This window comes from Notechis scutatus, chromosome Z (genome assembly GCF_049901735.1).
Source record: "Notechis scutatus isolate UNSWTSFEM ecotype Mainland chromosome Z, rNotScu1.2, whole genome shotgun sequence".
NCBI lineage: Eukaryota > Metazoa > Chordata > Lepidosauria > Squamata > Elapidae > Notechis > Notechis scutatus.
The window spans coordinates 53,283,748-53,293,527 of record NC_142025.1 but is presented as its reverse complement, the minus strand read 5'-3'; the positions used below and the strand labels follow the sequence as shown (position 1 = coordinate 53,293,527).

Sequence of the window (9,780 nt, the reverse complement as noted above, 5' to 3'; positions counted from 1 at the left end):
GTAATGCTCAAACTCTTTTGAAAGCTGCAACAGGTGATCATGCACTAACTGGGTGAATGAAGGTCCAAACTCAGTCTCTTCCATAATCCCTGCTACTATGTGAAACATGTCAAATATCCCTGTGTTCACTCTCCATCTCCATAACTCCAGTTTGGCTTTGAATGCTGCAATCTTATCTGCCAACTTGAAAACGGTTGTCATTTTCCCCTGAAGTGAGAGATTGAGTTCATTGAGCAGGTTAAAAATGTCACACAGGTAAGCAAGTTTCAAGATCCAATCAGCGTCACTGAAGTATGCTGCCAGTGGTGACTGTTTTTCCAAGTAAAATCTCTGCAGTGACTCTCTTAACTCAAAAACTCTTGGCAGCGATTTACCTCTTGAAAGCCATCTCACTTCTGTGTTCTGCATCCATCTCTTCACAGAGCTGTTCGAACAGACGTGAATTCAGGGCATGTACTTTTATGTGGTTAATAATTTTTACCACAGCTTGCGAAACGCTGTTAAGCTCAGGTGGCATTTTTCGGCTTGCCAGCATTTCCCTATGGATGACACAGTGTGTGGACTCACATTCAGAGGCGACCTCCTTGATCCGCGTTGTCAGACCTGAAAGCCGCCCAGTCATTGCAGCCACTCCGTTCGTGCATACACCGACACAGTGCGACCAATTAAGCCTCCCTGATATGTACTCGTTCAAGGACATGAATAACTCTGCAGCTGTGGTGTTAGTTGGCAGAAATAGTGCACATAGCAAATCCTCATGTACATCCTCCTGAAAAATGTATCTCACAAAAATGAGCAATATTGCTTTGTTGTCAACATCTGTAGATTCATCCACCTGAATCGCATACCATGGTGACTCATTAATCCTCTCAAGTAACTGTGCCTCGATGTCCTCTGCTATTTCATTAATTCTTCTTGTTACGGTGCTCACCGAAAGGGGGATGTTTTCAACCTTTTTCACTGCAGCCTCTCTGAAAAGTTCTCTGCAAATGTCCTTTGTAGCAGGCAAAATCAATTCTTCCCCAATAGTAAAGGGCTTCTTAGCTTTAGCAATGCGGTCCGCGACCAGGAATGATGCTTTTAGCGGAGACACATTTGTTGAAGTAATGGCCTTCAATAATTGTTTCTGTCCTTCATTTTCCCATTTTTTTCTTTCAAAATATTCTAAGGGCTTTTCTTTCAATGCTGGGTGTTTTGTCTCCAAGTGGTGGCGCAGTTTTGATGGTTTCATGCCTTCATTAGCAAGTTTGTCACCGCATATTACACAGAGTGGGTGGGGGGCTTGTGAATCACCTGTTGCGATGAACCCATAACTCAGGTAGGAATCTTGGTATTTTCTTTTAAATGCCACTTTCTTTTTGCAGGCAGTCTGTGACCCTTCTGCTGTCTCATCGTTGTCTCGTTTACCCTTTCCAAAAAAACTCTCCAGTGAACTCTGTTTCTGGCTCATTTTGCGAGGGCTAGCTTGCTGGATGAGATTAGCCAGATGAGAGCGAGAGGTGTAGAGTTGTAATTGCAGGAATGTTCTTATCTTGGATGGCAAACCAATGGGGAAAATGTATTAGAATCTTTCAGTGGCAATAACATAGACTTTAACTAGAGATAATTAATTGTATTAATTACTATGCTAAACAGTAATGAAAGTTAAGCAGAAACCAAAGTTAACCAATGTTGGAGGATTACTAAAAATGTGTATAAATGCAAGACTAGACCAATAAAGTCATCATGATTCAGTTGATCATGATCAAACAAAAATATATGTTTGCCAAAATATATGTTTTCTCCAAAAGCGTTTTGTAAGGTAATAATCTGCAATTCAGATTTTACATTTAGGATGGGTTTGATCTCCCATATGGTCTTCAGCTTTCCACAATCTCAACAATTGTAAGGTGTGTGGGGAATTCAGAGAGTCCAAGTCCACACATTTTAAAGATTTGTCATATATATATATAGTAGGGATTGCACTAAACATATGTAAGTGCAAAGAAACCCTTTGCCTATCCAGTGTTTTCAACTCCAGCAATTTTAAGATTATGTGGACTTCAACTCCCAAAATTACCCAGACAGCATTCCGGACTTCTGAAAATTGAGAAACACTGCTCTTCACTTTAAAAATGTTAAACAGATAGCTACACTTTCCCACTCATCCCCACACATTCCCTTCTTCCAAAATATCTACAGCCCAAATATTTTGTCTTCACCCATTCTAGTGGGATCTGGATGCCACAAAATGGATGCTGGTAGAACCGCCATTCTTCTTGGTTCATTTGATCATGATATGGAGACAATATTCCACTCATTGAAAAGCTAGTTGTGACTTAATTTAATTATAATCAAAGTTGGATTGGATTTAATAATCATGGTTAATGCAGGCATGATATTCCCCTCTGAAAAAAAAATCGGGCCGGCCAAAAGAGACCCCGCGCCGCACACCAAGAAATTGCACACACAACACCAATGCTACACACCCTTCCTTTCCAGCCGGTCAGGTGTGGATCAGCTCCGGATCTGGGCAGCCGCTTTACTGCTGGCGGGGCTGAGGCCGCCACCTGGGGAGCACCCACTGATTTCCCTCGCCAGGGCCGGGTGGTGGCGTGTTGCCCTGCGCCGCGTGGCCCCCGCCTGGCAGTGCGTTTCTCGGCACGAGGCAGCCAGGTTGCCCAAGGAGCCCAGCCAGCCAGGCGAGGGGAAGGCAGCGAGGGCCCTGCTGGGCTGGGGTGGAAAACCCGCTTGGCAAGGGGCCGGGGAAGCCTGCGGGCGGAGGACCAAGCACGCTGGGAGGCAGAGATTCGGCCAAGGCCGTCAGATGGAGAGACGGCTGGTCTGTGGCTGCCCAGCTCCCTTTTCCTGCCGCTCACCTGAGTGGCCTGTAGCCGCGTGTCGGTGAGGCGATCAAAGAAGAGCTTCACCAGAGCCTTGACCAGGTCGCCGCCTGCTTCTGAAGAGGGCGAGGGCAGTTCCTTCAGGCTGGGATCGAGGTAATCGGCGGCAGCGTAGCCTCCCTTCACCAGCACCTCGCAGAACTCCTGGCGTAAGCTCGGCGAATCGGGGGCCTCTTTCTTAGGGAGAGCAGCTTCTCCGCGGCTACCACATTCCCCTTTTCTCCAGCCACACACGGCGTGGAGCCGACGCTTTTGGTCGAGGCTGAGGGACGGCAGCAAAACCAGCACCAGCACGTCGGAACAAAATGGCAGTCAAGCAAAGTAGGCGGCCCGGTCCCAAATGATCCACGGACCGGTACCAGTCCAGGGACCGGTGGTTGGGGACCCCTGCTCTAGCCCCACGAGAAAAACATTTCCTAACATTATAGGCAGTTGAAGATAAATCCTCTTCTTGTGGTTGTTCCTTCCTCAGTTGGTCCCTATCCAGCTGTCTTCTTGCTTCTTCTAACAATCTTCCAGATATGCCAGTCAATGTCAGTTTATCTCTGGGCAGGACTTCCAGTGAAGATACATAGTCATCATAACTTTCATCCAATGAGGAAAGAATGATGTAAACTTGATTCAGTTCTGAAAATATCAGTTCTTTTTCATGTAGCTCTTGAAAAGTTCTTTTCATGAAGTTTAAATGAGCTAACATATCTCCACCTTTCAGAAGACGTGCTCTAAACAGTTTACGTGTAAGATGTATGTGTGCACCTACACTGTCACGAACATAAATCCTCTTCAAATTCTCCCAGCACCTAGCAGCAGACTCTTCTCCACGAATATGGACTAGCTGCTGGTCACTCAGTGTTAGTCCAATTATACAAAGAGCTCATTTGTTGTTCTGTTTAAAGTCAGCAAGCTTCTTGGCATCATCCTCATTAGCTGGATCCCAAGCATTTACATCAGGTGGGTCTTGAACTACATTCCATAAACCTTCTTTACGCAGAAGTAGACTGCATTTCATAGACCAGGAAACATAGTTTGTTCCATACAACCGGGTTATCAGTGATAGACATGTTGAAGTGACTTGGGCCATCTTTACCAGGATAGTAAACCACAATTAAACAGTAAACAGCTGTCTGTATACAGTACTATGCATTCACACTAACTCTGTTATCTGAGCCTAGTATGGTCTGGGCCCATAACCAGTGTTGAGGTAATTCCCCATTAGGAGAATGAGCGCATACAGGGAGACGTATTTGAGAGTAGTGTTTGAATAATACACACACAGTACACAGATACACTGTACAGTAAATGTAGATTTTTACTTCTAGAAAGGTTTAAGCAAAGTCCAAAATAAGCAATCCAAAGTCATTCACAAGTTAAATCAGCCAGTTTTCAATCCAGGGATAATCCAAATATCAAATTCCAGTGTCAAAAACAGTTCAGTATCAGACTTACATTAAATCCAGTAATATCAGTCAATTAGAAGAAATGGAGCAATGGCAATACTTTCCAACAGAAGGAAACAGAGATACTCACTCAGACACACTCTCTTCTGAGACTAAGACTAAACAACCCAGGTTTCTGGCTCCATCTTATGGCCGTTTGAGTAACCACACCCAATTGCAGTTTTGCATTTTCTTAAAGATACAGTTTTAAAATGTCTATCCTGGTTTATATATTTCTAACCCAAATACCTGTTAGGTATAACAGAAGAATAGACAATAAATTGGACTATACAACACAGAAAACAACAAAGCAAAGCAGAAAGACTTTTTCTAGATCTTTTTTTTTTAAATGATAGATGAAATAAATTTAAAAGAGAAAGAAACACTAAGACCAAACAATATACCTTCTATTCAAACAGACATTTTTCATGGTCCAGAATAGATATGATATGGATGTCAACAGAATTGATTGCTAATCTCCAAGAAATAGATATTGAAACAAGTACCTGAGCAGATCATAACCTAATGACAATTAAATGGAAAGGACAAAGAAGAAGATCTTGATGGATGTTAAATAACACTATACTAAAAGAAAAAGACTTTACACAGAGAATGGAGAAAGAACTGGCTTTTTTCTTTAAAGAAAATAAAAAAGAAGACACATCAATGCAGAATGTATGGGATACAATGAAGGCATATGCCAGAGGCTTGATAATAGACTATACAAGGAAAAGAAATATTATGAAAAGACATTTGAGGATGAGTATAAAGGACTTGAAAAAGAGTTACAGAAAATGCCACAGAATAAGGACATTAAGTTAAAAATGGATACAATTAAACATAAAATGGGATTAATGGAAAAAGAAGAATTAGCACAGAAAATCAGAGGTGCGAAGCAGAACTATTTTGAAGATGCAAATAGATGGTTAACTAGGTAGTCTACTAGGTCTACTAGGTAGATGGTTAACATATAAACTGAGAAAGGAGAGAGAATCAAGGAATAAACTGAGAAAGGAGAGAGAATCAAGGAAAATATTGCAATTAATAGATGATCAAGGCCAAGCTTGCTATGGAAGTAAAGAGAAGAAGAAAATCATACGAGATTATTATGGAAAACTATACACACAAGAGAATATTGATGGTGAAAGAGTTAAACAGTACTTACAGAATGCTAACCTACCCCAGATACCTAAAGAGATTGAAATAATGTTAGAAAGCAATATAACGATGATGGAGTTTATTTATTTATTTATTTATTTGATTTGCCAATTGTTTACAAGATAATAAGTATAAGTGTATACATAGTTGTGAATACATGAAATGGTTACATATAAGAAAAATAAAAGAATAAGAAAAACAATAGGACAGGGACGGTAGGCACGTTGGTGCGCTTTATGCACGCCCCTACAGACCTCTTAGGAAAGGGGTGAGGTCAATAGTAGACAGTCTAAGGTTAAAGTTTTTGGGGTTTGGGGAAGAAACTACAGAGTCGGGTAGAGTATTCCAGACATTGACCACTCTATTGCTGAAGTCGTATTTCCTGCAATCAAGTTTGGTGCGGTTCACTTTGAGTTTGTATCTATTGTGTGCTCTTGTGTTGTTATGTTTGAAGCTGAAGTATTCACTGACAGGTAGGACATTGCAATGTATGATTTTATATACCATGCTTAAGTCAGACCGAAGACAGCGTAATTCAAGGTTTTCTAGTTCTAGAATTTCAAGTCTGGTGGCATAAGGTATTCTACAACGAGTAGAGGAGTGGAGAACTCTTCTTGTGAAATATTTCTGGACTTTCTCAATTGTGCTAATATCAGATACGTAATGTGGGTTCCAGACTGATGAACTGTATTCGAGTATTGGTCTAGCAAATGTTTTGTATGCTCTGGTTAGTAGTGTGATATTACCAGAGAAAAAGCTACGTAGGATTAGGTTAACAACTCTTAATGCCTTTTTGGCTATGTAGTTGCAGTGGGCTCTAGCACTTAGATCATTAGAGGTGAGTATTCCAAAGTCCTTTACAGAACTTGGGTCATCAACAAGTTCTTGACTATTCAGCTTGTATTTTATTTTCTGATTTTTTTTGCCAATATGTAAGACAGAGCATTTATTTGTTGAGATTTGAAGTTGCCATTTGTTTGACCATTCTGATACATAGTCAAGATCTTTTTGTAGGGTAGCAGTATTGTCTGTGGTATTGAACAGCTTTACATCATCAGCTAAGAGAACACAATTGCTCTTAATATGATCACAGAGGTCGTTTATGTAGAGTAACTACATAACTGAAGCACTTAAGAAGCAAAATAATGGAAAGGCACCAGGTCCAGATGGACTTCCAGTGGAATTTTACAAGACATTACAAGAATCGTTGAATCTCCCATTATTAGAAGTTATGGATGAAATCATGTCAAAGAAGAGGATACCCAAATCATGGTCAGAAGCTTTTATTACACTTGTCCCAAAGGAGGATGCTGACCTACTACAAATCAAGAACTATAGACCTATTTCCCTACTAAACTCAGATTATAAATTTTTTGCTTCAATACTGGCAGAAAGACTCAAAAAATTCTTAAATAACTTTATTCCCCCCGATCAAAATGGATTCTTGCCAAAGAGACAAACCAAAAACAATATGAGAATAATTTTGGACACTTTGGAATATTATGAGGCACATCCTGAAAAACAAATGGCTTTGATATTTTTAGATGCACAGAAGGTCTTTGACAATGTGAATTTGGTGATTTATGTTATTACAGCTGGAGCAGATGGGCTTTGGTAAAAAAATTCATCCATGCAATAGAAGCTATATATCATAAGCAAACGGCAAAGGTAATGATAGAGGGAGAATTGACAGATTCTATTGACATAAGAAAAGGAACAAGACAAGGCTGCCAATTGTCACCTCTGTTGTTTGTGTTAACTTTGGAAGTGCTAAATAGAAACATTAGAGAAGAAAAGGATATAAAAGGGATGAAAATTAAAAAGGAAGAATTTAAATTGCAAGCATTTGCGGATGATCTGGTTTTCATTTTAGAAGATCCATTAGAAACAGCATTAAAACTGATAGAAAAGATAGAGGTATATGGAATGGTAGCTGATTTGAAAATAAATAAAGATAAAACAAAGATTTTGACAAAGAATATGTTATTAAGACAAAAGGAAGAATTGGTGGATATTTTGAAAATTCAGGTCACAAATAAGATCAAGTATTTGGGGATACATTTGACAGCAAGATGTAGCACCCTTAAAGAGAATAATTACATTAAACTCAAGCAACAGATAGCGATAGATTTGGTGAAATGGGAAAACTTACAACTATCATTAATAGGGAGAATATCAACGATCAAGATGAATATATTATCCAGAATTTTATATTCGTTTCAAACAATTCCAATTAGGCTTGGAAAAGATTACTTTGAAGATCTAAAAAATTGTGTTGAAATATGTATGGCAGGGTAAGAAAGCGAGAATAAAACTAAAACTCTTGCAAGAAGCTAGAATAAGAGGAGGATTTGGTTTGCTAAATTGGGAGTTGTACTATCAGCTGCAAATCTGATGTGGGTTAAGGAAAGGAATCATTAAGAAATACTAGATTGTTGACATTAGAAGGACATGATCTGTTGTTGAGTTGGCATGCCTTCCTATGGTACAAAGGGACTAAAACACAGGGGTACTTTAGAAGACATTATATATGGGAGGCTCTGTGGTTAAACTAGGAGAAGACTAAAAGGCAATGTTATTTGAAAATTCCAGTCTGGCTATCAATTATTGAAGCATTTTCTTATCCTGTAATATATAAAAAGGAACAAACAGTTAAATATGGTGAAATATTGAATGAAAAGGGTGAACTTAAATCTATGCAAAAACTAGAGGAACAAGGTATAAAGATGAATTGGTTTTCATATGCACAAATATGTTCTACATATGATAAAGATTTTAAAACAGAAGGTTTCTATGATAAGTTGACTGATTTATATAAGATATTGACAGGTACTGATGAAAAGGTGATTAAAAAATTGTATGGAAGGCACAGCCCCCTCCTCCTCAAAAGGGTCATCTACCCATATATTGGTGCGGTTGTTGGTTATTCGCCTCAGGGCTCTGCTCCTGGTGTTGAGGGAAGCCCTCTGATGATGGGAGAAGTGAGGGGAGGGTTCAGCCCGGAAAGATCACGGATGGAAGGGGTTGGGTGGTAATCCGCTTTCTTAGAGGACCTTCCTCTTATCTTTGGTCTCGATCAAATATGGATCCAGGGCCTCACCGAAGAGTTTCTCACCCACATAAGGAGCTGATGCCAGCTTCCACTTACGGCATGATTCGGATTGCCAGTTCCGGAGCCAAAGTAGTCGTCTAGCTGTGATTGAGGTGGCTCTGGAGGCGAATTTTGCTGAATTCAGAGTGGCATCCACCGTTAAATTCAGCCGCTGCAATAATTTTGTTTAGATCTTGGTGAGATCTAAAATCAGACGGCGGAAGGCGCTCCTGTAACTGGTGCAGCCAGTGGAGTGAGGCTCTGGTAAAAAATGATGCTACTGTCGATGCTCAGACAGCCCAAGCCAAGGCCTGATGGTTACGTTTGAGCGTTTGCTCTGATCTTTTGACCTCAGGCTTGAGCACATCCTCTGGTTTGATGGGGCTGCCAGAGGAGAAGGAGGCCACTACTGGAGCATCCACTGAAGGAACCGCAAGGGCAGAGGCCAAGGCTGGTCCTACATTGTAGAAACGCTGATCGTGTGATGAAGGTCTAGGCCCAGGAGCAGGGGTGGCACACTGTTCTTTAACAAGGTCCAAAAATAACAGAGGAGAAGGAAGAAACTCTGTGTGGACCACAGGTTTAGAGAAAAGAATATCCCCTTGGGTTGAAGGATTACTCTGGGGTTCAGGTGCCACCTTTTCTGGGGTCAACTGGGCCTTCTGTAATAGGGGTTTACATAAGGTTGGCTTAAAGACCTCCATTGGGGGAGGGCTGGTCCTGCAGGAAACTTTCTGCCTCAGACATATATGGATCTCTGATCTCACCCTCTTCCTCCTCTGACCTGGAGGATTGGCAATGCTCTGAGGGGAGTGAGTAATCCCTTTCCCCATAATCCCTCCAATCAGATTGAGTAGAGGGCCTACCAACCTCCTGAGGTCTAGGGTATTCCCTATGTCTAGGAGGGGCATTTAAAGAGGGATTGGGGAACCAATATTGTTCACCCCCCAGAGGGTGAAAGAGCTGTTGGGATCCCTGTGCTAATCCTCATTGAATGGCAGAAGAGACTACTAGGGAAATGTCAGAGGAACCACTGCCTGAGTGGGCTTTTCCAGGACGTAGGCCAGCAGCAGTGGAGGTGAAAGTAGCTTCGGACCTATGTCTAATGCTAGACATAGGAGGTGGAATTGTAGGGGCCTGAAGAAAATGGGGTCCTGATTTGCTAAGGTCTTGGGGACTCCCTTCCTCCTCTGTTACCATAGGAGACCAGGTT

At 41.2% G+C, this 9,780-nt stretch overlaps 1 pseudogene; it reads right to left on the bottom strand.

Moving 5' to 3' along the window:
* Nucleotides 1-370: 370 nt before the first annotated feature.
* Nucleotides 371-8,629, bottom strand: LOC148128868 (SCAN domain-containing protein 3 pseudogene; annotated as a pseudogene).
* Nucleotides 8,630-9,780: the final 1,151 nt, after the last annotated feature.